General features: G+C 42.5%; 1 protein-coding gene and 1 long non-coding RNA gene across 7 annotated transcripts in view; one reads left to right on the top strand and one right to left on the bottom strand.

The window, feature by feature from the left end:
* The window catches only part of LOC103281595 (uncharacterized), a 30,510-nt gene extending 24,290 nt beyond the window's left edge, over positions 1-6,220 (bottom strand). For 2 of the 5 annotated variants that reach the window (XR_010007277.1, XR_010007275.1), the window contains exons 1-2: positions 5,304-6,220; positions 826-970 (exon numbers count right to left, since the gene is read on the bottom strand). This is a non-coding gene — a long non-coding RNA (uncharacterized LOC103281595). The remainder of the gene's footprint in view (positions 1-825; positions 971-5,303) is intronic. The other 3 variants (XR_010007276.1, XR_010007273.1, XR_010007274.1) reach the window with 3 other exon arrangements.
* Positions 6,221-6,481: 261 nt separating this feature from the next.
* The window catches only part of LOC100561002 (polyamine-transporting ATPase 13A3), a 93,611-nt gene continuing 73,913 nt past the window's right edge, over positions 6,482-26,179 (top strand). Inside the window, exon 1 of one of the 2 annotated variants that reach the window (XM_062984556.1) lies at positions 6,482-6,690. The gene's annotated coding sequence lies outside the window, so the exon portion shown is untranslated. Of the gene's footprint in view, positions 6,691-10,155; positions 10,313-26,179 lie in introns of those variants that run through there. The other variant, XM_062984557.1, reaches the window with a different exon arrangement.

The raw sequence follows: 26,179 nt of genomic DNA on the forward strand, positions 1-26,179 counted from the left end.
AGCATAGATGAAGCCCAAAGTTTTCTTACCCGTTGCTGGAAGCTTTGGGATTCAAACAGTTTTGTTTTTAAAGAAAGAATTCCAAGCAGGCAGCAACTGTAATGCGCACCTTTTTGGCCAAATTGCAAAGAATTTTGTAATTTGTTTTCAGGGTTGTGGAAATTGAGGTGCGCATTGGATTTGATGGCACATAGACTCACATAAATTCAGTACTTACACACTTTGAAAAAGAAAGGCATGATCAGTGCATTAACTCTACAATGTAGAGTTTATGTTAAGCTGCTTCAAGTCCCCTTTGGGAGAGATAAAGCGGGGCAGAAATAATAATAATAATAATAGATGAACCCAAATAAGCCCCTTATTACAGTCTTTGCATGGAGCCTCCGGTGGCTCAGTGTGTTAAAGCGCTGAGCTGATGAACTTGCGGACCAAAAGGTCCCAGGTTCAAATTTGAGGAGCGGAGCGAGCGCCCGCTGTTATCTCCAGCTTCTGCCAACCTAGCAGTTTGAAAACATGCAAATGTGAGTAGATCAATAGGTACTGCTCTGGCGGGAAGGTGACACTGTTCCATGCAGTCATGCCGGCCACATGACTTTGGAGGTGTCTCCGGACAATGCCGGCTCTTCGGCTTAGAAATGGAGATGGGCACCAACCCCTAGAGTCGGACACGACTGGACTTAATGTCAGGGGAAACCTTTACCTTTACCTACAGTCTTTGCAATGCCCTGCCATAACACCTTTCCTCCTTGTTTCCTGGCCAGCCAGTGTGTTTTTAGCAGCACTGGCACTGGGAGGATAGAGAAGGAGGGGTGGAAAAATACAAACCTCTGCCTGCAGTAAACAATGCAATGAAGCTTGATCTGGGAAAGAATGGGACTCTTGTCTGGCCGATCCTTTTGCAGCTGCTTGTCTCTGCTGATAAACAGTCAATGTAAACAGGAGCAAACTCCGTAATCCCTTTTGAAGATCCCTGAAAATGCAAAAAGGAGACAAGGGGGAAGCACGCTAGCATATATTTCCAGCTGTGCTCCAATATGATAAAGAAGAATAGTTTGGCCCACAAATTCAAATCATAAGAAAAGCCGAGACTGATGAAAGGAAGGAAAGAAAGGAAAGAGCATCCCTCAATGCATTACTGAAGATTCAGGGGTTGTTCATTAACAGCCTTTTATTTTAATTATATTTTAACTGGATTGTTTTGTATAGCATTCAATTCAATATTACATTTTGAAGGTTTTTAAACTGTATAGTTTAAAGGTTGTGAACTGCTTTGGGACTCGGTTATGAGAGGATATCTGGGAACAAACAATAACAGTGTTGTAGAGCAATTTAGAGCATACGCCACCCATAAGGATCACAAATCTGTTTCCTTATACAAATCCTATCTGACGTTTCATTTTACATGAAATGAATTTTCATTATTTTTAAAAATCTGTATACAATACACTCAGTTAACCAGCACTCATGGGATTGCAGCATGCCAGATGAATGTAATTTATGGTTGCTTGAGAGTAACTATTAAAATATGCCTAGCTAATGCTATACCATAAATACCATATTGATTTCATATTAATAATGAAGTTAATTAAAAGCAAATTAAGGTGAATAAAGACAAACTTAACTTAATATAATACAGTTTTACCATATTATAAAAACTGCTTGGGGGATGCAGTAGGCAATTTTAGTTAAATTGCAGTTAAAATTGATTTTATTTTGATTTATATTTAAAGTACTATATCTTTAAAACATTTTGCTGGTTGCTTGAGTTTTAGTGGCTTGAGTTCTGGTTAACTAAAAGTCTAATGTATTGATTTTAGCTGCCTTGAGTTTCTTTGGGGAGAAGGTGAGAGATACAAATAACGTAATAATAATAATATTTAATTTATTTATCGTGTCAGAAGCAAATTGAAGGTACTGTTAATGTATTTTCAAAACCACAAAGTTTAAAACTTGGCATGATACTCGATTTCCTTTGATCAGAAGCTGGCCTCTGGTGTCGCTGTGAGAAGGTCCTCCATTGTGCACATGGCGGGACTCAGGCCGCATTGTAGTCAGTGTTCTGTGGTTTGCTCTTCTCCACAGTCGCATGTCGCGGACTCCACTTTGAAGCCCGTTTCTTAAGGTTGGCTCTGCATCTCATGGTGCCATAGCGTAGTCTGTTCAGCGCCTTCCAAGTCGCCCAGTCTTCTGTGTGCCCAGGAGGGAGTTTCTCATCCCGTCTCAGCCACTGATTGAGGTTCCAGGTTTTAGCCTGCCACTTTTGGACTCTCACTTGCTGAGGTGTTCCTGCAAGTATCTCTGTGGATCTTAGGACGCTGTTTCTTGATTTAAGGCATTGGTGTGCTGGCTGATATGGGATGGGCTGGAGATGTCAATGCCTTGGTCCTTTCATTACAGGCTGCTAGGTACGTGCAAGGTTTTTGTGGACGAATGGTTTAAGTATTTTTATTGTACTGTTTTAAATGTATTTATTGTATTATGCTAAATTTATTGTTTTAATTGCCTATGTTTTATCTTTTGTACTGTATACCGGCATTGAATTTTGCCAGATTGTGAGCCGCCCTGAGTCCCTTCGGGTGAGAAGGGCGGCATAGAAATGATGGAAATAAATAAATACTTCCCGGCGGATGTCAGGTGGTGCAATACTGGCTAAATACAGTAGAGTCTCACTTATCCAACATACACGGGCTGGCAGAACGTTGGATAAGCGAATATGTTGGATAATAAGGAGATATTAAGGAAAAGCCTATTAAACACCAAATTAGGTTATGATTTTACAAATTAAGCACCACAACATCATGTGAGACAACAAATTTGACAGAAAAAGTAGTTCAATATGCAGTAATGCTACGTAGTAATTACCATATTTACGAATTTAGCACCAAAATATCATGATGTATTGAAAACATTGACTACAAAAATGCGTTGGATAATCCAGAGCGTTGGATAAGCGAGTGTTGGATAAGTGAGACTCTACTGTAGTATAATTTCTCCAGTGGTGAGGAGTGTAGACATCCTGTGATAATGCGACATGTCTCATTAAGGGCCACATCCACTGTTTGAATGTATTCCACACTGGACATGCGTACTCAGCAGCAGAGTAGCCAAGAGCAAGGGCAGATGTCTTCACTGTGCCTGTTATGATCCCCAAGTTGTGCCAGGCACCCACTTTTTGCTTGATATTCAAGCAGTGCTTCTTGTAAGTCAGAGCACAATCCAGGGTAATTCCAGGTATTTTGATGTGCTGCAATGCTCCAGCGGGATTCCTTCCCTGGTCATCCTCAGAGCTCAAGATGCTTGTCTCTTCTGAAGGTGAAAAGCACGTCTGCATTTTAGATGGATTATGGATCAGATAGTTTCCCCTGTAATAGGCAGTAAGAGCACCTAGAGCTTCGGAGAGCTTCTGTTCAACCATCTCAAAGCTCCCTGCTTGGGTGGTGATGGCATGATTGTCAACATAGGTGAAATTCTGTGCCTTCTGGTAGTGGTCGGTCATTTGTGTCAATGCTAAACATGGATGGAGCAGGCACGCTCCCATGAGGCAGGCCTTTCTTCTGTTTTCACCATCTGCTTCTCTGACCCTGGAACTCAGCAAAAAAGCTGTTTTGTAGCAGATTTCCTATGAAGCAGGTGAGGTGGTTGTCCTTTGTGATATTATAATTTTTTTCATGAGAAGGCGATATTTTTTTTTATTTATTTACATCATTTTTACCCCGCCCTTCTCACCAGGAGGGACTCAGGGCGGCTTACAACAGTCGGCAAATTACATTGCCCAAAATACATTCAATAAAATGACATGTTAATAAACAATAAAACAGTACCACATCAATTAAAACTCTAATTAGACTCTATTAAACCATGAATTATAAAATTTAAAATGCATATATAGTTAAATTCATCCACTAACGCCTTCGTGTGCACCTTGATTCACGTCATATCGACCTCAGATGTTACTCCTCGAACGCTTGAGTACATAGCCATGTCTTCCTGAAACCTAGGAGAGTTGGAGCTTGTCGAACACTACTGGGGAGGACATTCCACAGCCGGGGAGCCACCACCGAGAAGGCCCTGTCCCTCATTCCCACCAGCCACACTTGTGAAGCAAGTGGGACCGAGAGCAGGGCCTCTCAAGATGATCTTGACAACATAGTAGGTTCATAGGAGGAGATAAGTTCGGACAAGTAGTTTGGGCCAGAACTGTTTAGGGCTTTATAGGTCAAGACCAGCACTTTGAATTGGGCTCGGTAGCATGTTGGCAGCCAGTATTTACAGTATCTTAAGGAGCCCTGGTAGCGAAATGCGTTAAAGCACTGAGCTGGAGACCGAAAGGTCCCAGGTTCAATCCCCGGGAGCGGCGTACGTGGCCGCTGTTAGCCCCAGCTCCTGCCAACCTAGCAGTTCGATAACATGCCAATATGAGTAGATCAATAGGTACCGCTCCGGCGGGAAGGTAACGGCGCTCCATGCAGTCATGCCGGCCACATGACCTTGGAGGTGTCTACGGACAACGCCGGCTCTTTGGCTTAGAACTGGAGATGAGCACCAACCCAGAGAGTATGAGTAGATCAATAGGTACTGCTCTGGTGGGAAGGTAATGGCACTCCATGCAGTCATGCCTATGGCCACATGACCTTGGGGGTGTCTATGGACAACGCCGGCTCTTGGGCTTAGAAATGGAGATGAGCACCAACCCACAGAGCATGAGTAGATCAATAGGTACTGCTCTGGTGGGAAGGTAACGGCGCTCCATGCAGTCATGCCGGCCACATGACCTTGGATGTATCTATGGACAACGCCGGCTCTTTGGCTTAGAACTGGAGATGAGCACCAACCCAGAGAGTATGAATAGATCAATAGGTACTGCTCTGGTGGGAAGGTAATGGCACTCCATGCAGTCATGCCTATGGCCACATGACCTTGGGGGTGTCTATGGACAACGCCGGCTCTTGGGCTTAGAAATGGAGATGAGCACCAACCCACAGAGCATGAGTAGATCAATAGGTGCCGCTCCGGCGGGAAGGTAATGGCACTGCATGCAGTCATGCCAATGGAGGTGTCTACGGACAACGCCGGCTGTTGGGCTTAGAAATGGAGATGAGCACCAACCCACAGAGTATGAGTAGATCAATAGGTGCCGCTCCGGCGGGAAGGTAATGGCACTGCATGCAGTCATGCCAATGGCCACATGACCTTGGAGGTGTCTACGGACAACGCCGGCTCTTCTGCTTAGAAATGGAGATGAGCACCAACCCCCAGAGTCAGACATGACTGGACTTAACGTCAGGGGAAACCTTGACCTTTACCTTAAGCTGCTGACAGGTCTATGAAGACATCTCCTGTAATCTGTTGCCTTTCAAAACCATCTTCTATGTGCTGAGTCAGGTCCAGCACTTGTGATGTGCTTCTTTTCCTTTGCCTGAAACCAGCCTGCTGTGGGGTCTTAAGGGGATCTCTGTTGTTTGAAGGCTTTCATGGCTGGAATCAATGGGTCATTGTGAGTTTTCCGGGCTGCTTAAGCGCCTGAGGGACAAAAGGAAAGGGCCTGAGGCTGTGAGGAATGGTGGGAGTTGCAGTCCAAAACACCCGAGAGAAGGCCCAAGTTGGCCCAGGCCTGCCTTAGATACTAATGTTATGGCTCCCTCAGCCTCTCACACATTATATCAAATTATTATCTTATTAAATACATATTAATAATGGCCTTATTTGAAACATAACCTTCACATGCTCTTAATATGGGTGTTTCAATATATTTTTGAATATACAGTAGAGTCTCATTTATCCAACATTCGCTTATCCAACGTTCTGGATTATCCAACACATTTTTGTAGTCAATGTTTTCAATACATCATGATATTTTGGTGCTAAATTCGTAAATACAGTCATTACTACATAGCGTTATTGTATATTGAACTACTTTTTCTGTCAAATTTGTTGTATAACATGATGTTTTGGTGCTTAATTTGTATAATGATTACCTAATTTGATGTTTAATAGACTTTTCCTTGATCCCTCCTTATTATCCAACATATTCGCTTATCCAACATTCTGCCGGCCCGTTTATGTTGGATAAGTGAGACTCTACTGTATATACATATATTATTTTATTAATACTTGCAGGATGAATAAGGAGATAAGCGCTGGGATGTTTCCCGCCTTCCGTTTCAAGGCTGAGGGGAGGGACTACATTTCCCAGGCTGCCCAGCGCTGAAATGGGGATGCGCATGCGTGAGAGGGAAAAAAAAAAGAAAAACTTCTGCACACTGCGCATGCGTCACCCCCCGAGGCGCTGGTGAGAGGAAAGGGCGCCGCGCTGAAATGGGAGTGCGCATGCGTGGAAGAAGAAAAAAAACCTGCACACCCCGCGACCGAAGAAACGATGGGAAAAGAGCGCTGAAACGAGAGTGCGCATGCGTGGGAAGAGGAAAAGGCGCACCGTGCGCACGCGCCAATCCTCCGAAGCCGCCGAAGAGGCGATGGAGTGAGCACCGAAACGGGAGTGCGCATGCGTGGAAGATAAAAGAGGCGCACACCGCGCATGCGCCAACCCTGAAGGAGAAGACGAAGGCTTCTTTTTGCTCCGCCAAACGCCGGCCAGGCCGAGAACGGGGAACAGGCCCCTCTTTTGGCCCCTCTCTCGCCCCGATTCCGTTTCTGCTGGCGCCGGGAGATGTAATGAGGAGCCCGGAGTGGGTAAGTGAGTCACGTGGGAGGGGAGGGGCGAGAAGAAGAGGAGGAGGGGTCACGTGGGCCCGTGGGGGCGGGGCTTCCCAGGGTATGCTTCCGCGTCACGTGGGAACGCCTCCCTTGATTGGAGGAAAAGGAACAGTCCAAAGCACCTTGGGGTTCATCTATGCTGCAGAAGGAATGCACTCTAATTGCCTTGGTTCAATGCTATGGAGTCATGGGAGCTGTAGTTTTACAAGGTCTTGCCAAAGAATGCTAAAAGAAAAAAAGTCCTAATTAGAGGGAAAGGAATAATTGTTTTTATCCAATTGCTGCCAGTTAGAGGACTAATCTCTGCCCACTTGGTCTCCTAGCAACCAACTCAGCCCAGGGGACAGGCAGACTTAGGCCTCTTCCACGGATTATCTAATTTGCACTGGATTATATGGCAGTGTAGTCCATTTATAATGGACTTAATGTCAGGGGAGAACCTTTACCCTTTACCTTAACTACCACCAATTCCTCAATAGTTTATTTCCCATACCACCATACTTCGCCACAGCAACGCGTGGCCTGGCAACAGCTAGTAATAATAATAAAACTTTATTTCTATTCCACACTGTCTGTCTCCCCAACTGGACTCAGGGCGGATTCCAACATACAGTAGAGTCTCACTTATCCAACATAAACGGGCCGGCAGAACGTTGGATAAGCAAATATGTTGGATAATAAGGAGGGATTAAGGAAAAGCCTATTAAACATCAAATTAGGTTATAATTTTACAAATTAAGCACCCAAACATCATGTTATACAACAAATTTGATAGAAAAAGTAGTTCAATACGAAAGAATGCTATGTAGTAATTACTGTATTTACGAATTTAGCACCAAAATATCATGATATATTTAAAACATTGACTACAAAAATGTGTTGGATAATCCAGAACATTGGATAAGCGAGTGTTGGATAAGTGAGACTCTACTGTACAATGGCAAACATTCAATGCCTTCATAAAAACAAATACCAACATAAATTCCCAGAAAAATCTCACATATAAAAACAGCAATTAAAACCTAACATCAAATAATAATAATATTTATTTATTTATTTACTACATTTATATCCCGCTCTTCTTTCTCACCCCGAAGGGGACTCAGAGCGGCTTTCAAATCAAATGCACATACAATATATTATTAGCATAGCACAATATAAGCAATAAATTACTATATTGAACTATATCATTATATTAATACATTAGTAATATTACATTTAATATATAATATATAATTAATATTATTATATTGTATTATTATTAGTAGTATAATATTGTATTACATTATACTATTATCAATATTATAAGTGTATGCAATATATTATATATTTATAAATTATTGTATTATATATATACATATATGTATATGTATAAAATTAGCATAGCATGTTGCTATGGCACAGGAGACAAGAAAATTTTTATTTTTGTACCCTGCTTCTATCTCCCCAAGGGGACTCGGAGCGGCTTACATGGGGACAAGCCCGGTCAACATCATAGAATATAATCAGATTAAAATACATATACAGTATCATAAAACAACAACAATTATAACAACATAGCAGTTGTGACAGAATAAAAACAAACTCAAACCAACAACCAATGAACCTGTAATAAAGTCTTATTTCTAGGCATGGATGGGTGGACTGGCGCAAATTAAACCTAACATCATTGAATTAAACCAACGTAGTCAGACAAAATTTATATAATGACACAAAATCTGAACAAACATCCACATTAATTTACATGTGTTGCATGTAAGTTTAATTTAAATTGCATTGGATTTGTTTTAATCTGTTTAAATATTTTGTGTCTGAATTACTGTTTTGTTGGAAACAGAGGATAGAAATGTATTAAATAAATAAAGCCCCAAAGCATGGCGACACACCTTTCACTTCTGTTTTCTTTTGAGCCACTTCCTTGGATTATCTGAAACAGCTCCAAGTGAAAGACATAGAAACAGAACTAGGAAAAAACTAAAGACTTGACTAGGTGCGCAAGCGTTTAATGAGTAAACTTTATGGCTTAACATGGTCTGGATTAAGGATAACACACAAGGTTATTGGACGAACGGACTTAAGCAATATTATGTTTTAAATCTTGTATACTGTTTTTATTTGATTATATTTAAGTGTTGGAATGTTTATGTTTTATTTTATTACTGTGGTTTGTATTATCGGCATTGAATTTTATTTTAAGATTATTAAAATAAAACAAAATATTATTTTATTTTAAGATTATTAAAAACCCTCTGGGGCTGATTAATTAATGGAGATACAGTCATTAATTAATCAGCCCCAGAGGGTTTTTATATCCCATTTTTATTACAATTTTACCATTTATGTGTTTTAAATGCAATTTTTTATCCTGTATTTCTGTTTTAATTGATATATTGTATTACTGTTTTATCTTTTTATAGTGTGATTTGTATTATGTTGCCTATGTTTTGTTCTATGTTGTTTGGGCCTCTGCCCCATGTAAGCCGCCCCGAGTCCCCACGGGGAGATGGTGGTGGGGTATAAATGAAGTTTTTTATTATTGTTATTATTATTATTATTATTATTATTATTATTATTTTGCCAGTTTTGTAAGCCGCATTGAGTCCCCTTGGGTGAGAAAGGTAGGGTAGAAATGTTGCAAATAAATAAATAAATAAACCAACTACTTTGTAAGTTACCTTTTTCATGAATTCCCCTTCAGTCCCAGGACTTGCAGGAGCTGAAGGCCAGAGCAAGCTAAGTGCAGTGCACACAGCTAAATTAAATGCTGCCATCTGATTGTCCTCAGATACTGTGCAAGACTCCAAAGAGATAACGTAATAGCACCATTTTATTTATATCCCACCACCATCTACCCAAAGGGACTCGGGGTAGCTTACAAGGCACTCCAGGGTGCACATATAACATACAACATGACCGTATGACATTAATATAATGCGCACCCTAATTTCGACCAGGTTGTTTAGCCCCAAAAGGGGAGCATTAGACTCCAGTAAACAGGGTACCTTTTTGCCAGTGGAAGTAAACCCATCAAAAAGAATAAAAACACTGCACAGCACCCCCTGGCTTGTACTTAAAAGCTTTCTCCTTTAAATGCCTACCTTTCCTTAATACTGTAGAATGAATGTTAAACCACTTTAACTGCAACGGCTCAATGCTGAGGAATCCCAGGATTTGTAGCGTTACCAGGTCTGTGGCCTTCTCTGCCAAAGAGGGCTGGGCCTCATCAAAACTGCAACTCCCAGGATGCGCTAGCCTTGAGCCGTGGCAGTTCAAGAGGTGTCAAACTGCATTCATTCCAGAGTGGAAAAGTGACCAAAGTGACTCCAACTTTGTTCGGAATTGCAAACAGGATGTGTGGAAATGTGGACTTGGGACCCGCCGGCCTCCAGAGGAGTTTGACAGGACAAGGGGAGGTCATTTGTCCAAGATTTGTCCCGGCAAAAGGGAGCAAAGAACAGGGATGGGAGTCATGCGGCCTCCCAAGCGTTCTTGGACTGCCTCTCCCATCAGCCCCGTGGGCAGCAGTGAGGGATGCTGGGAGTTTCAGGACATCTTCAGGGCTCATATCTGGACCAAGAGGAGCATGTGAGGCTCTTGGGTAATTATTTTCTCAGAGATTTAGGATATGTGAGGTGTGCTTGTGAGGCATTCATGGGGCAATTATAGAAATGAAAAATGGGGAAGTCCCTGGACCAGACGGGTTGTTGGCATTCTGTTATAAAGAATTTAAGGAGGAACTTTCACAGTTATAAAATAGATTCAACTCTTTTGTGTTTGTGTTGTGTTATCGTTCCCATCTAATTTTCTTACCACCAAATAAAATTAACACTATCAAGACTTGCCATCAGTTGGGGCCCCTCCCCCCCCCCAGCAACAGCATAGTACTATATAATATAATAATATTGGGCTATGATAATAAAATAATATATTGTATATACATATAATATTGATACTAATATTATAATGTAATGCAGTGTAATACTAATAATAATACAATATAATAATATTAATTACATATTATATATTAAATTTAATATTGCTAATGATATTACAGTCTAGTGGTGTAGTACAATATAGTAATACAGTATATAATGCTAATATTGTGCTATGCTAATAATATAATATATTGTATGTACAAATAACTTGTAAGCCGCTCTGAGTCCCCTTCAGAGTGAGAGAGGGCGGGGTATAAATGGAGTAAATAAATAAATAAACTCTTAACTTGAAATGAAAGAATCCACCAAATACTTGGGAGTCAGTAACTATAACAATGATTCCTAATAATGGAACAGAAAAAGGTAACTGTAGACCAATGTCATATTGAAAAATAGCTCTAAAATCTTTACATCTGTTTTGGTTGAAAGAATTAAAGGTATCCTTCAAGAATTTATCCATGAAGATAAATGTTGTGTTTTCTTACCCAAAAGACAATTACAAAATAATATGAGATACACAATGGAAAATATTGAATATTTGGAAAAACAACAAGTGGCTTTGATTTTCTTAGATGTGGAGAAGACCTGTGAAAAATTCAATAAATGCAGAGCGCCAGGATTGGTTTGAAGTAGGACTTGACAAAACAAGTCCAGATTTTTGTCCTGGGTTGTTTAGCATCTTTATGGATGACCTGAATGGTGAAATTCCTTATCAGATTTGCAATGACCTCAAATCAGGACGGGTAATAAATACCGCAGAGGACAGGACCAGGAATCAAAATGACCTCGGAAGACTGGGGATCTGAGCCAAAACAAACAATATGAATTTCAACAGGAATCAATCAAAGGTACCACGTTCGAGCAGGGAAATGCAGAAGGCACAAACATAGGCTCGGAAGCGAGAAAGGAAGCTTCACTTCAAGGGGGTGAGAAAAGTGATAAGGATCAAGGGGGCTTTAGTGGATCACCATTTGGCAAAGTGAAGACACCCATGCGATTCTAGGCTGCATCAAAAGGAATAGTGTCCATTTAGAAAGAAAAAGAGTCTTCTGCTTTGTCCAGACGTCACCTGAAGGAATCTTGTTGCTGTCAAGAAGGACATCAACAAGATAGAAGGCCAGGAAGATGGTCAGAAGTTTGGAAACCCCCAAGACCTGTGAGGAATGACCTGGATATTTGATTAGTCTGGAGAAGAGAAGGTTGGTGAAACCTCCTTTAGATATCCAACCTGACATGTGGAAGGTTGTTTTTGTGGCTCCAAAATTAGAACATCTAGAGCAGGGGTCCCCAAACTAAGGCCCGTGGGCCCGATGCGGCCCTCCAAGGCCGTTTACCTGGCCCCTGTCCTAAACTTTAGACTTAGGGTTGACCTAAGTCTACCTGGTCTTTGGAGGTCTCTTTGCTTACCTATGGTCTTATGAGATTGTCTAGATGGTCTTGGAAGGTCTCTTTGCTTAGCTACGGCCTTATGAGACTATCTAGATGGCTTCTGGAGGACACTTTCCTTACCCATGGTTTTATGAGATTGTCTAGATGGCCTTTGGGGACCCCTTTCCTTACCTATGGTCTTATGAAACCATTTAAATGGTCTTTGAGGGTCCCTTTCCTTATCTATGTTCTTCTGATGGCCTTATGAGATCATCTAGATGGCCTTTTAGGGTCCCTTTCCTTACTTATGGTACTTATGGTAATTGTCTAGATGGCCTTTGGGGGCCCTTTTCCTTACCTATGGTCTTATGAAACCATCTGATGGCCTTTGAGGGTCCCTTTCCTTATCTATGGTCTTCTGGTGGCCTGATGAGATCATCTAGATGGCCTTTGAGGGTCCCTTTCCTTACCGATGGTTTTATGAGACCATCTAGATGGTCTTTGGAGGTCTCTTTACTTACCTATAGTCTTATGAGATCGTCTAGATCAGGGGTCCCCAAACTAAGGCCCGTGGGCTGGATGCGGCCCTCTAAGGTCATTGACCTGGCCTCTGTCCTAAACTTAGGGTTGACCTAAGTCTGAAATGACTTGAAAGCACACAACAACAACAATCTTAATTTTCATCATAGTCCGGCCCCCCAACAGTCTGAGGGGCTGTGAATCGGCCCCCCACTTAAAAAGTTTGAGGACCCCTGATCTAGAGGTTCTACCTGAACTTTAGAAAGAACTTCTTGATTGTAAGAGATGTTCAACAGCGGAATGGACTAGCTTTGGAAGTGGTAGGTTTAGCCTTCAAGCTAAGGTTGGCTGGCCTTCTTTTCGGGAGCAGATGGAGGTGGTCCTTTTTAGCTCCATGATTCTCACACTTGCTGTAATCCTCTTGGTGTTTTTAATACTCTTACGGAAAGGCTTGGGGAATGTTTAATCTGATGCAGGACATCACACTCCTGGCTCAGGGCCATAAATTGAGCATGGGGTTAAGGGATGTAATATTCTGCGCTGGTCCAGCCTCTTGGAGGGTCTTGTGTTCAGGTGTAGAAGCCTCAATTTAGGAAGGATATGGAGAAGTTAGAACAGGCATGGGCCAACTTGGGCCCTCCCGGTGTTTTGGACTCCCAACTCCCATCATTCCTCACAGCCTCAGGCCCTTTCCTTTTGCCCCTCAGCCGCTTAAGAGGCTGAGGGGCAAAAGGAAGGGGCCTGAGGCTGTGAGGAATGGTGGGAGTTGAAGTCCAAAATGTCAGAGGGGAGGACGATGGGGTGAGACTCTGGTTGCCATGCAGAGTGGGTCCCAAAAATCATCATCCCAGTCTCACCGATCCCTCCTTCTCCAGGCTGCCTTCTCATACGGAGAATCAGCACTGGTCAACAAAACTCCAGCAGTCGAAGGGTCAGTTGAAATCCAACTGTTCTTTAACTTTATTTACATCACTATATACAGTTACAGTCATTCATAATAAATCCCAGACACATGGCTGTGTCTCCTCGGCTACAGAGCAAAGCATTCATCGTCCATCTTCAGTAAACGCTCACGCTGAACACAAACACTCCCCTGCATTCCACAGATCATGAAGGAAGTCCCGGTCAAACAGACTTGACCCCATTGGTCCTGTGTTACATCAATCAAAGCAGGTTCTTATTAACTCCATAGCTACTGAAATGCCTTGCCAAAACTCACACAGAAGGCATTTCTAACAGCCTTGATTGATTTTAACATTTCACACAATTCACAGTACCCTGACACAAAACACCCGGAGGGCTGAAGTTTGCTCATGCCTGATCTATACTATAGAGTTAATGCAAGCTACCTGCTTTTGGGATGGTTTTGTTGAGAGACCTTGCGTTGAGCAGAATGGGGTTGGACTTGATGGCCTATGCAGGGGGGGGGGGGCTTCCAGCTCTGTGATTTCAGTATTATGGGTCACACCTCAGGCTAGCTTCACCTTGCTATATACACCAAACTGCACACAGGTAATAGTCTTTTCAGTTTATTAGAAAATAGATAATAGAAAGTTCTTAGAAAGCAAAAGTAAAGTTCCAAAAGTTAGTCAAAAATAAAGCCTTCAAGAATAATTCAGGAAATCACAAGGAATAAACAAAGTCCCATTAGAGCACGACAGAGTCCCAGGAACATGAAAACATAGGCTGCATGATAATCCAGGAAAACAAGAGCTTGCTTCTTGCTTTGACAAAGGTTTGTCTCCAAACACATTGCTTTAATACTCTTTGCAAAGCATGAAGGCATTTCTCTGGCCTCTAACCTCCTTTTTGTTTGCTATTCTCATCCTCCTCCAAACCCTGAATTGCAAACGGTCAGCTCGATCTAAGGAACCTGTTTCATCAAGGTCAGCCTGCTCGTTAGTTTGCTGAGCCTCATTATCGGACTGAGAACTGTCCTCCTTTCCCAAGTCCATTTGCACCTGGCTAGTTTCAGTATCATCAACCTGATGATACTGTCCTGAAAGTATTGATGCTGAATTCCTCTTTTCCAGACTCGGAAAATTGTCTATTTAAACATTTGTTTGGGATATAATCCTTTAAACCTAAAAAAGGTCTTAAAAATTCTGTCCTCCTTAATTAGTCTTTTACTTTAATTTGAAATGCACATACAACTTCCTTAAGTTTTAATTTCTAAATAGGATGATTCTCACACACATTTGGTGTAGTGCATTAAGATGTCTTGCAAAGTTAAGAAAAGATTTGTATGAGTGCTCTCTGTGATGATAGTGAAGTCTGTGGGTTCTGGTTTTTCTGTAACTTGGTTTAGATTGTGCAGTATATTTCATAGTTTCTGTGTTAACTTTATTCTGAGCATGAAGTTTAGCATATTAAATTTGTATTTTCCTGCTACATATTGAAAATTTAAGACCACCCCAGTCATTGAATTTACAATTCAGAAAGAAATTTTGGCAAGCCTATTTTATAAACCAGTTTAATTTTATAATGTAAAAAAGTACTCTAATCTTGAAAATGCTATTTGCACTTTCATAGTCTATACTTGATACATTCCCACTTTATATACAATAGAATATTACAACCATGTAGATGTTTGGCCAAATGAATGCTGTTAATAATATGTAAAATTCTTTGATTAAACATTTATTAAAAAAAGAAAAAAAGAAAAAAAAAAAGGCATGGCCCCATGTAAGCCGCCCCGAGTCCCTCCGGGGAGATGGGGCGGGATATAAGAATAAAATTATTATTATTATTATTATTATTATCAACATCATTCCTTGCTGTGGGAAAATGAACTTGCACTCTCTGCTCCTCATCTGCTACAACATGGACATTTTGAACCCTGATTGTGAACCTGAATCCCATCATCCTCATCAGAGTCAACCTGAGGTTCCAGCTGAGTCACAACATTATGGAAGCATGGTTGTGCATGTGGTGCCACTGCTCCTTGGAGACTGTGGTTGTGCTTTCCATGTGTACTTGCACGGTCACGAATGCACCGTGTTCCAAAAGGCTGGGTAGCACCCTTCCTCTGGGAAGCACCTCAAGATAGGTGCTCCTCCCTTCCTTGCTCCTTCTCTTCAGGTCTGGACAAAGGAGAGCAGATAACGAGGCACGGGCTTAATGACTGGGCTGGGTCCCCACCAACGGATTCCGCTCCCCGAGGAGAGGCAGGTAGGAGCAGCTCAGGTTGCCAAACCACATCTGGAGGAGCCCTTTTGCCTTGGGCTGTGCTGCTCTGAGGAGGCCCAGGGATGTGGGTTCTTCTGCCACACTTTTCAGAGGCTGGGGCATTTGGGGCCTCTCTCTCCCTAGCGCCCACAGATTGGCACGTTTCCATCCTGCTGGGATGCTCCAGGTACAATGTGAAGGGAGAATGCTAGCAGGGCCTGTCTTACAAACGAATCCTAGTTAAGAATGGGGCTGAGATATCAGCTAGTGAGAGGAATCTTCCTCTTGGAAGGAAGGGAAACCCACTCCTGGAAGAGATAGCGCTCTCTCTTTCTCTTTATATATATACTAGCTTGGGGACCCGGCGATGCCCGGGTTATTTGAAAAAGGCATGATTTGTCTTTGAATGTTATGTATCTGTTTGGAGTGGATGAACTACAATTCATAGAATCGTGGGTCAATCCTCCCCAAACCCTGCCAGTATTCAAGGTTGGCCATTTTGGGTCTGTGTATCAAGTTTGATCCAGATCGGTCGTTGGTTTGGTTCAGTGCTCTTTGGATGCGGGTGAACTACAACTCCCAGAATCAAGGCCCATTCCCATAAACTCCTGCAGTATGTTCAGTTGGTCATGAGGCTTCTCTGTGCGAAGTTTGGTTCCGGTCCATTGTCGTGTGGGCCAGTTTCTCTGGATGCAGGTGAACTATAACTCCCTTTTCCCTAAACTTGTCTAATGTGTTCTGTTGGTTATGTGGGCTGTGTGGCAAGTTTGGTCCTGGTCCATCATCGGAGGGGTTCGGAGTGTTCATTCACTGCAGGTGAACTATAAATCCCAGTACCTACTACTCCCAAATGTCCAGGCCAATTCCTCTCAAAACCCACCCGTATTCAAATCTGGGCATATCGGGTCTGCATGGCAGGTTTGGTCCAGACCCATCATTGTTTGGGCTCATAGCATTCTGGGTGTAGGTGAACTACAACTCCTCTACATTCCCCAGTAGGAGTCACAGTGCTCTGACTTGATGCAGGATGAACTACAACTTCCATCAAGTGGAATTAATCCCCCAAACTCCTCCAGGAAGTGTAGTTGTGCTGTGTTTGTTCTGCAGACAGATTTGAAAGGGAAGGGAAGGAGGCGGGGTCATGCAAATTCCACAGCAATGGAGAACCCTGGGATGCCTGCCTGTGGTGGAGGAAAAGGCAAAATCTAGGAGGAGATGGTCCCCAAACAAAAGCATTCCTTGGGTGGTGGGCCGTAGCGTTTGGGGAGTACAATGGCTGGGGTTGAGGCTACGTGTTCATTGTGCTCACTGTAACCGCAATGTCAGTGGAAAAGAGTGACTTGGTGGCTCCTGAGCATTGGGAACTACAGCCTGTTTGTGGAGGCCGGAGGCTGTTTGTGTGAGCAGGCACCTGTGCCACATAGGCACATATGGGTTTTCACTTTTATTATGGAGATAGATAGATAGATATAGATATAGATATAGATACACATACACACATACATAGGCAGTTCCCAAGTTACAAACAAGAGAGGTTCTGTAGGTTTGTTCTTAAGTTGAGTTTGAATGTAAGTTGGAACAGGGATGTTGTTTAAGTGGAACTCCAGCCAAATACATACATATATATGTGTGTGTGTGTACAATGTTCCCTCACTTATCACGGTGGTTAAGTTCCAGGACCACCCGCAAAAATCCACAAAGTAGGGACACTATATTTGTGTTGTCCCCTCCTTGCGTCTCACTGCTGCTGCCTTGTGAGGTGAAAACAAAGCTTCTTTAGCCTCCTTTTCTCTCCCTTCCTTAGGCTTCTCCTTAGGAAGGAAGTAAAAAAAGAGGGATTTATAAGGGAGTTATAATATTATTTTATGATTTATACTATTATTTTAGTGTTTATTAAAAAGCTGCAAAACAGCGAGGGAGCGAAAAGTTCACCGCGAAGTAGCGAGGGAACACACTCTCTATATATGTATTTGTAGGTATATGTATGCAAGCTCTGGATAAAATAGGGAAGGATTAACACCCCTGCTGTGTTTCCTTTGCTGTCTGTGTCCCTGTTTGGAAGGTTTCGCCTCACTTTCTGTCCCTGTGATAATTGGATTTTGAAGTTTGCTTGTGGAAACCAGGATTGGAGAGAAATCGTCAGTGAAGCCCCCTTTCCCCCTGATAATTATTTATTCCAAAGCCAGTTCCAATAGCACTTTATGAAATCTGTCCCCGCTGGTTCGCTTTTAATTACTCTGATTTTATCTGCTTGGATTTTAATGTATTGTCCATTATATTATTTTGTATATCGTTGAAATGTTTTAAGTTTTGTCAAATATGTTGTGTCGTTGTTCGGGCTTGTCCCTGTTGTGAGCCGCCCCGAGTCCCTTTGGGGAGATGGGGCGGGATATAAAAATAAAGTTTGTTTATGTATTTATTTATTTAATTCCAGGTATATTGCACAGATAATTATGCCCGTCCAAATGCTTGCTCCCAAAGCTAAGTTTTCACTTGTTTGTGAAATGACAGGAGGGAAAAGGCCGATCTAATTCCACTGGGGAGGGATGTCCATAGCCAAGGGGCCACCACTGGGAAGGCCCTGTCTCTCGTCCCCACCAGTCGTGCCTGCGAAGGTGGTGGGACTGAGAGCAGGGCCTTCCCAGAAGGTCTTAAACTCCATGACGGTTCAGAGAGGGAGATGCGTTCGGACGGGTAAATTGGGCTGGGCCCATTCAGGGCTTTATAGGCCAAAGCCAGCACTTTAAATTGTGCCCGGTATCAAACTGGCAGCCAGTGGAGCTGACGTAACAGAGGGGTTGTGTGTTCCCTGTACGCCACTCTGGTGAGCAATCTGGCTGAAGCCCATTGGACAGCTTGAATCTTCCCAACAGTCTTCAAAGACAGCCCCATGTAGAGTGTGCTGCAGTAGTCTATGCGGGATGTAACCAGAGGGTGGATTACAGTGAGTCATAACATAGGCACTGCTTGTATTGGGACCAGAGGCTGTCCCCTGTATGGGAAACAGACCATACAAATGGGCCATCGTTGTTGTCCCCGGCCCATCCCTGGGGAGGAAGGGCTGCCTCCCCAGCGCCAGGTGGAGCAGGTCCACCCTGAGAGAGGGACCTGGGTTCGTGGAGTTCCTCTCGCTCATTCAGCTGCAGAGTAACGGCTGTTCCTCCGGGGCAGAGATTTGGGCGGTTAGCTGGGGTTGGGAGCCAGGACACCTGGGTTTCCGTGGGGTTGGTCCCTTCCGTGGGCGAAGAAGGAGGCAAGACGGATGGCGGAGAGAGAGGCAGGTGGGGCCCGGCAGGTCGGGGCAGGAGGAGCAGGAAGCTGCAATACGGGCCTTTTGGGCTCCTGGAAAACGTTTCTGGTGTATGTTTCGGATGGAACACTTTGCTTTTCTGGATCACCACTCCCAGATTCTGGAAGTTGTAATGCAAAGGAAGGAAGTTTAGCAATGTAAAGAAGGAGAGAAGTAAATACCCTGTTTCCCCTAAAATAAGACATCCCCAGAAAATAAGACCTAGTAGAGGTTTTGCTGAATTGCTAAATATAAGGCCTCCCCCGAAAGTAAGACCTAGCAAAGTTTTTGTTTGGAAGCATGCCCGCCGAACAGAACACCAGAGCATGCAGAATCGGCAAATTATTTACCATAGAGTGTTATGCATGGAAATAGTGGTAGTAACAAGAAATTCTTGATAGGATTACCGTTTGTCTGGTTATGCTGGTTTGTGATGACAACTACTGTACAGTATATAATAAATGTTCAATTTTTTTGTTCAATAATAAATGTGAATTCTTCTTCATGGAAAAATAAGACATCCCCTGAAAATAAGACCTAGAGCATCTTTGGGAGCAAAAATTAATATAAGACACTTTTATAATAGCCCCATTCTCGAGGTGTTGCCAATGCTATATTGCACTTTGGCCATTTCAACTGTGAAATTACCTTCCCCATTTTGGCCCATTTCGGCACATGTTGCACTTTGCCTGGGTTCTATGAATTAGTCTCCAGTGTTAATATTGTATGTTTTATGTTGATTTTAACGATTGTTTTTACTGTAATTGATGTTTTTATTGGATACCAGTTTTATTGCTGTGTTTTGATATTTGATTGTTTTATCGGGCAAGGCCCCATGTAAGCTGCCCCGAGTCCCTTCGGGGAGATGGGGCGGGATATAAAAATAAAGTTGTTGTTGTTGTTGTTATTATTATTATTATTATTATTATTATTATTATTATTATTGGGAAAACACGGTAGTTGGGATCGCCAAGATTCAGTTTTGGGTTCCAGTGCTATCCAACACCTTTATCAATGACTTCAGTGATGGAATAGAGGGCTTATCAAATGGGACCATGCCAAGGGAACTGGACCAAAACAAAAGAAATCTCAATAGGGAGAGACGTATGGTACTAAACTGAAATGCAGAGACGCAAGAACAGTCCAAGAACAAGGGATCAAAGGGTCTTAATAGACCACAAGCTGCATGATGCGGCAGCTAAGAAAGCCAATACAATCCTAGGCTGCGTCAACAGGTGCATAGTGTCAACATTGACTTTGCTCTGATCAGATCTTGTCATCTGGAATCATAACTCTTGTGTCCAGTTCTGGGCATCCAAGTTCGAGATACGGATATGGGAAAGATGGAATGTGTTCAGGGAAGGACAACAAAAGTCTGGAAATGATAGATCTCTCTGAGGAACAGCTGAGGGAGTTCGGGATGTTTAATTTGGAGAAGAGACGGCGGAGAGAAGGGGCACAAGAACCTTGTTTACATATGTTTACATACGTGAAAGGATGTCCCATTGAGGAGGAGAATGGGGCCAGGCTTGTTTTCTGCTGCTCCGGAGACTGGGATGGAGTCGAGGAATGGATTCAATCTGCAGGAAATGAGATTCCACTTTGATGAGAGGAAGGCCGTGAAAACATGGTTATGTGCCCAAGCTTTTGATGAGTAAATGACAAAGTTGACATGGCCTGATTTAAGGATGAAGCATGAGAATCTCGGACGAATTGAATTAATTATATATACGTTTTTAAGGTTTTTATAATGTGTTTTAACAATGTTATTAATGGATTTGTTTATATTGTTTTGTTTTTATGATTGCATTTTGGGCATTAAATTTTGCCAATTTTTGTAAGCCGCCCTGAGTTCCCTCGGGTGAGAAGGGCGGGGTATAAATGTTGTAAATAAATAAATAAATAAATAAATAAGGCCTTCCTGATGGCCAGCACTTTTCAGCAGAGAAATATTCCCCGAAGATGCCAGCTACAGGTGCAGGTGAAATGTCAGGAGAAAATGCTGCTGGAACCTGGCCATACAGTCTGGAAACCACACCACACCCCAAAGGAATATTCTTCTGCTTTTGCGTCCAGTGGAGCCTCCTTCAGTGCAGGTTTTTTGAGCAGAGGCTGGATGCTCCTCTGCCAGGAGAGTTTGGAAGGTGCCTTCCTACTCGAGAGAAGGGATTGGACTGGGTTTTATGTCCCTTGAGGTCTCTTCCAGCTGCAGGGTTCGGTTATGACTAAATTTCCTGCCTGCGGTGCGCAAGGAGTGGGGCCGAGGGTGGGGCCGGCACCTGTGCCATCCTCCCCCCACTTGTCCCTTTGGGCGCATACCTTTCCCCCACAAGACCAGGAAGTTTGGCTTTTGTTTGCCAAACCAACCAATCTACCGTGGGTTTAAGAACTTGCTTATCTGGAAATATCTCTGTTAAATCTCCCTTCTGTTTGCGGCTCTCCCCTGTAACCGCAGAACGTGGTGTGCATGGCATCCTTTCCGTCGCAGTCACCTGTTTATGAAAGGAGCCACGAAGTTGGCAGGTGGAGGCAGGGAGGGGCCCGTGTCGGGACCCCGTGGTCAGGATCTGCCAGGCTTTGTTCCTTCGTGCTGATGTGTCATATTGTGACTTCAAACTCCCATGCTCCATATGTGATATATAGTTTGACCTAGAGCACAGCTTTCCAAACTTTTCATGTTGGTGACATGCTTTTTCAGGCACGCATCCTTTCGCGACACGGTTTTTGCTGGCAAACCAGAGGTTAAACCAACCCCTTATAAGAGTTTCATACAATATATTATATTATATCATATTATGTTATTTATTTATTTATTTATTTATTTACATCATTTCTATTCCGCCCTTCTCACCCCGAAGGGGACTCAGGGCGGATCACATTACACATATTAGGCAAACATTCAATGCCTTTTTAACACAGGACAAAGACAAACAAACATAGCTCCGAGCGGGCCTCGAACTTATGACCTCCTGGTCAGTGACTCATTGCTCTCCCGTCTGCGCCACAGCCCCGGTTATGTTATATTATATATTATATATCTAATATATATATATATATATATATATATATATATATATATATATATTAATTATATGTTATGTTATGTTATGTTATGTTATATTCAGGCAGTTTGTGACACGGTCATTTGGTTTTACCGGCAAACCGAAAATTAAACCAACCCAAGCTGGGGATAAAAATATAACAACAATCCCTTACAAGCATTTCATACAGTATGTTATGTTATGTCATATTATATTATGTTTAGGCAGTCCCCAAGTTACCAAACATCCCACTTACAAATGACTCCTACTTAAGAACTGGGCTGAGGCAACAGGAAGTGAGAGGACTCTTCTCCTCGGAAGGAAGGGAAATCCACTCCTGGAAGAATTGTTATTGTTATTATTGTTAGAATTGTTATTATCAGGGGAATAATATTTCCTTCCAATGAACTTGTTTCTGTTCGTCCGTTAGTAGTAGTTTATAGATATTGCTTACTGTACCTTCAATTCTCACAGGGACAGAAAGTTAGGTGAAACCGTCTGAACAGGGGCACAGGCAGCAAACAGATATATATGTGATTCCGACTTACATAGAAATTCAATTTAAGAACAAATCTACATAGTCAGTCTTGTTCATATCTTGGGAACTGCCTTTAACTAATACATGTTTCATATAACCTTTGTTGTATAAACGAGGTTTGGAAGTCACTCCTTATGTCCTATAGTTGATTCTTGTGCCATTTCCTCTATAGCCACTCCATAACATAATTGTCAACAGATTTTCTTTTCTTAGTTAGAAACCTATCAATTTTAGTGGCATTTGCTTCAACTTGATCATAGAATCATAGAATAGTAGAGTTGGAAGAGACCTCATGGGCCATCCAGTCCAACTCCCTGCCAAGAAGCAGGAAATCGCATTCAAATAACGTGTCAATAAAGTGATCAATAAAGTGTGCAAATTAGAAAATTTCTAACAGTCCTTATTCTTGAACAGCATAGGGGGAACATTTATTGTATTATTTATTGTTCACACAGGCTTTTGAATAAGTACCACCCTCTTGAATGCTAAATTCTTGTACAAATGGTTATCCTTGATCGGTTGCATCCGCATGGGTAATTTCTCGATATAGCCTCAGGGTTCAACTTACTTTTGGGTTCTCCCCCAGGTTCTTATAGCACTTTTAACTTCCTCCATGTTTACAAGTCTCACTTAGTGCACTTTGATCAGCCCATCCTTATGTTTTTATTGATGTGTTTTAACTTTGTCTTATTAATGGTTTGATTTTATTTATTTATTTATTTATTTACAGCATTTATATTCCGCCCTTCTTTCTCACCCCGAAGGGGACTCAAGGCGGATCACATTACACATATAGGCAAACATTCAATGCCTTTTAACATAGAACAAAGACAAACAAACATAGGCTCCGAGTGGGCCTCGAACTCATGACCTCCTGGTCAGAGCGATTCATTGCAGTGATTCATTGCAGCTGCTCTCCAGCCTGCGCCACAGCCCGAGCCCATGTTTTAATTTTTCATTTGTGCGTTTTCGGTATTTGATGTTTTTCTATGTATACTCTTTTGCATTTGTAAGCCGCCCTGAGTCCCTGCGGGGAGATAGAGGCAGGGTACAAGAATAAAATTATTATTATTATTACTATTATTATTATTATTATTATTATTATTATTATTGTGCGACAGACACACCTTGGAACTCCAGGCGACCCAACACACAGTTTGGAAACCTCTGCTGTACATGGTTATATTATCCACCAATAATTGTGCTGCTTTGCACCTTTTACTGTGGAGTGCTGTGCTGCAGAACCCCGGGATTTGTAGTTTGGCGAGGCCCCAGCAACTCTTTGGCAAAGAAGGCTGCAGACCTTGGAAAACTACAAGTCCCGTGAGTCCATACAATGGAGCCGTGGCAATTAAAGTGGGGTCAAACTAGTCTAGTATTTTATTTATTACTTAATTTTTGTCCTTCCTTTCTCCCAGTATAGGGCCTCGAGGTGACTAACAACAACAAATATGGCCCAGTACAAATTCAAACAACAACAAATGCATTAACAATGAGTGTAAACATGGAAAAAATTAAGCATAAGATATTAAATTAGTTTTTAAGATATTAAAGTACATTTTAAAAAACCTAATTCAGCAATATATATGTACTCTCAGGGTTGAACTAGATAGAGTTCCATCTCTCACCCCCAGATAGTCTGCTCAGGAATATTATTATTGTTGTTGCCGTTGTTGCTGTTGTTGTTGTACTTTTCAGTCCTAAGGCCTTTGGAGCAAGAGGGCAGCTCCTTCCTCATCCCAGTCCTGGAGCCGGCCTCTCTCTACGGGCTGCAGAAATGAATGGTTTCATTTATTTGGTTATGTTTGGGACATTTATATGCTGACCTATAACTGAGGCCTCAGGGCAGAGCATAAGGGATGCTTTTTAAAATAATGCAGGAGCACAGAAATTAGGCCAGGGCCTGTCTGCCATCACCTCCTTTCCCCTCTGTGTGTGTACATATATATATATATATATATATATATATATATATATATATATATACACACACACACACACACACACACACACACACATATATACACATACATATATATATATATACACACACACACACACACACACACTGTTATGGTTGAGCCTTCAGGCTCCGATAATAGAAGAAGGGGGCATAAGACTCCTCGAGAGTCAGACTCTTTCGAGGAGCGTGAACGAAAACGGCTCCAGGATTTGTTTACAGACCCGACAGATGAAGACTCATTTGAGGGTTTTTCTGAGGGTTTGGAGGAAGAGATGGCCAGCTCGGAGGAGGATGACATGGAATGGACTCGTGTGAGGGAGGATTTGGGTGTTGGGGAAACAGGCAATGAAAGCATGGGAGGTGAGTGGCGGGTTGCAGGATCAGACCCATGGACTGGCTGGAGGGATGGAGCGGGATCCACAGCTGGGGATGCTGTGGGGCGTAGTCAAGGGTGCTTTAGCTCTGATGAGGATGATGAGTTTGGGGCGCCTGGAATTGGGATGGCAGCTGACAGCGATGATGAGCTTGAACTGGGATAAATTGGGGTTTGGGATCAATGTCTAATTGCGTTGGGCAAGGTAATCTGGACGGACGCTTGGGCTTTTGTTGGGGAACTTCCTGAAGACGGGTGTGATTCGTTGCTGGATACGTAAGTTTACCAAGGACACTGGGCATCGACAGCGGGAGGAACTGTGCGGGGTTTTTCTCTGTGCAACTTGTGTTTAATCTCAATAGCTTGGACCTCCGTCGTCTTTTTGACGGGCAATACCTACTCACACTGGATTGACGCTGGACTGACTGACTTCGATTCTGGATTATCCCTTCTGCTGCTTATCGGTGAGACCTTTGGATTCCTAGACGACTACGTTTGGCTATTGACCTCTGGACCGGATTGGGACCCTGCTGACTGCCGTTTCCCTGACTGCTGAGCCTGGACCTGGATATCGTTGGCTGTTGAACCTTAAATTGAATCCTGACTACGACCACGTTTTCCTTCGCTGCAGGGAGGAATAAACAAGCCTGGTTTAGTCTCCTGCTGTTTCTGAGTAGCAGAGAGGAATCTGCTACCAGTCTGTTGTTTACATTCTGACTCCTGTTGATCCTCCTTTGTTTGCATTGTTTGCCAGGCTGAAGTAAGCACTTTTGATTTAATCCGGATTATACTTCTGTTTAACCCGGTTTTTTTCCTTTGAGTTGTTTAAGCTCAATCTGAGTTGTTTTTTGTTACCTATCACACTGAAGTCAAGTGTTTGCCCTGTTTTTTGTCTCCTACGGGCATTTTTAGTTTTGTAATCTCAATAAACTGAGTTTTGCTTTACTCACTGGCGTTCTGTCTCTGACACACACACACACACAAAATATACATAATCCTTGGGTTCAAGAACAAGTAACGCCTATAGTGTTCTCCCTGATGCAAGTAATACGAGGGATTCGGCACAAATTTCATCGCAGAACACAAAGTTTACTACACAAAATAACTATCTTTTTAACAAATGGAATATACTACCTTGCTGTGAGTTTTCTGGGCTGTGTGGCCATATTCCAGAAGCATTTTCTCCTGATGTTTCACCCACATCTGTGGCAGGCATCCTCAGACACTGTGAGGTCTGTTGGAAACTATGCAAGTGGGCTATATAAATACAG

This window comes from Anolis carolinensis, chromosome 6, assembly GCF_035594765.1.
Source record: "Anolis carolinensis isolate JA03-04 chromosome 6, rAnoCar3.1.pri, whole genome shotgun sequence".
NCBI lineage: Eukaryota > Metazoa > Chordata > Lepidosauria > Squamata > Dactyloidae > Anolis > Anolis carolinensis.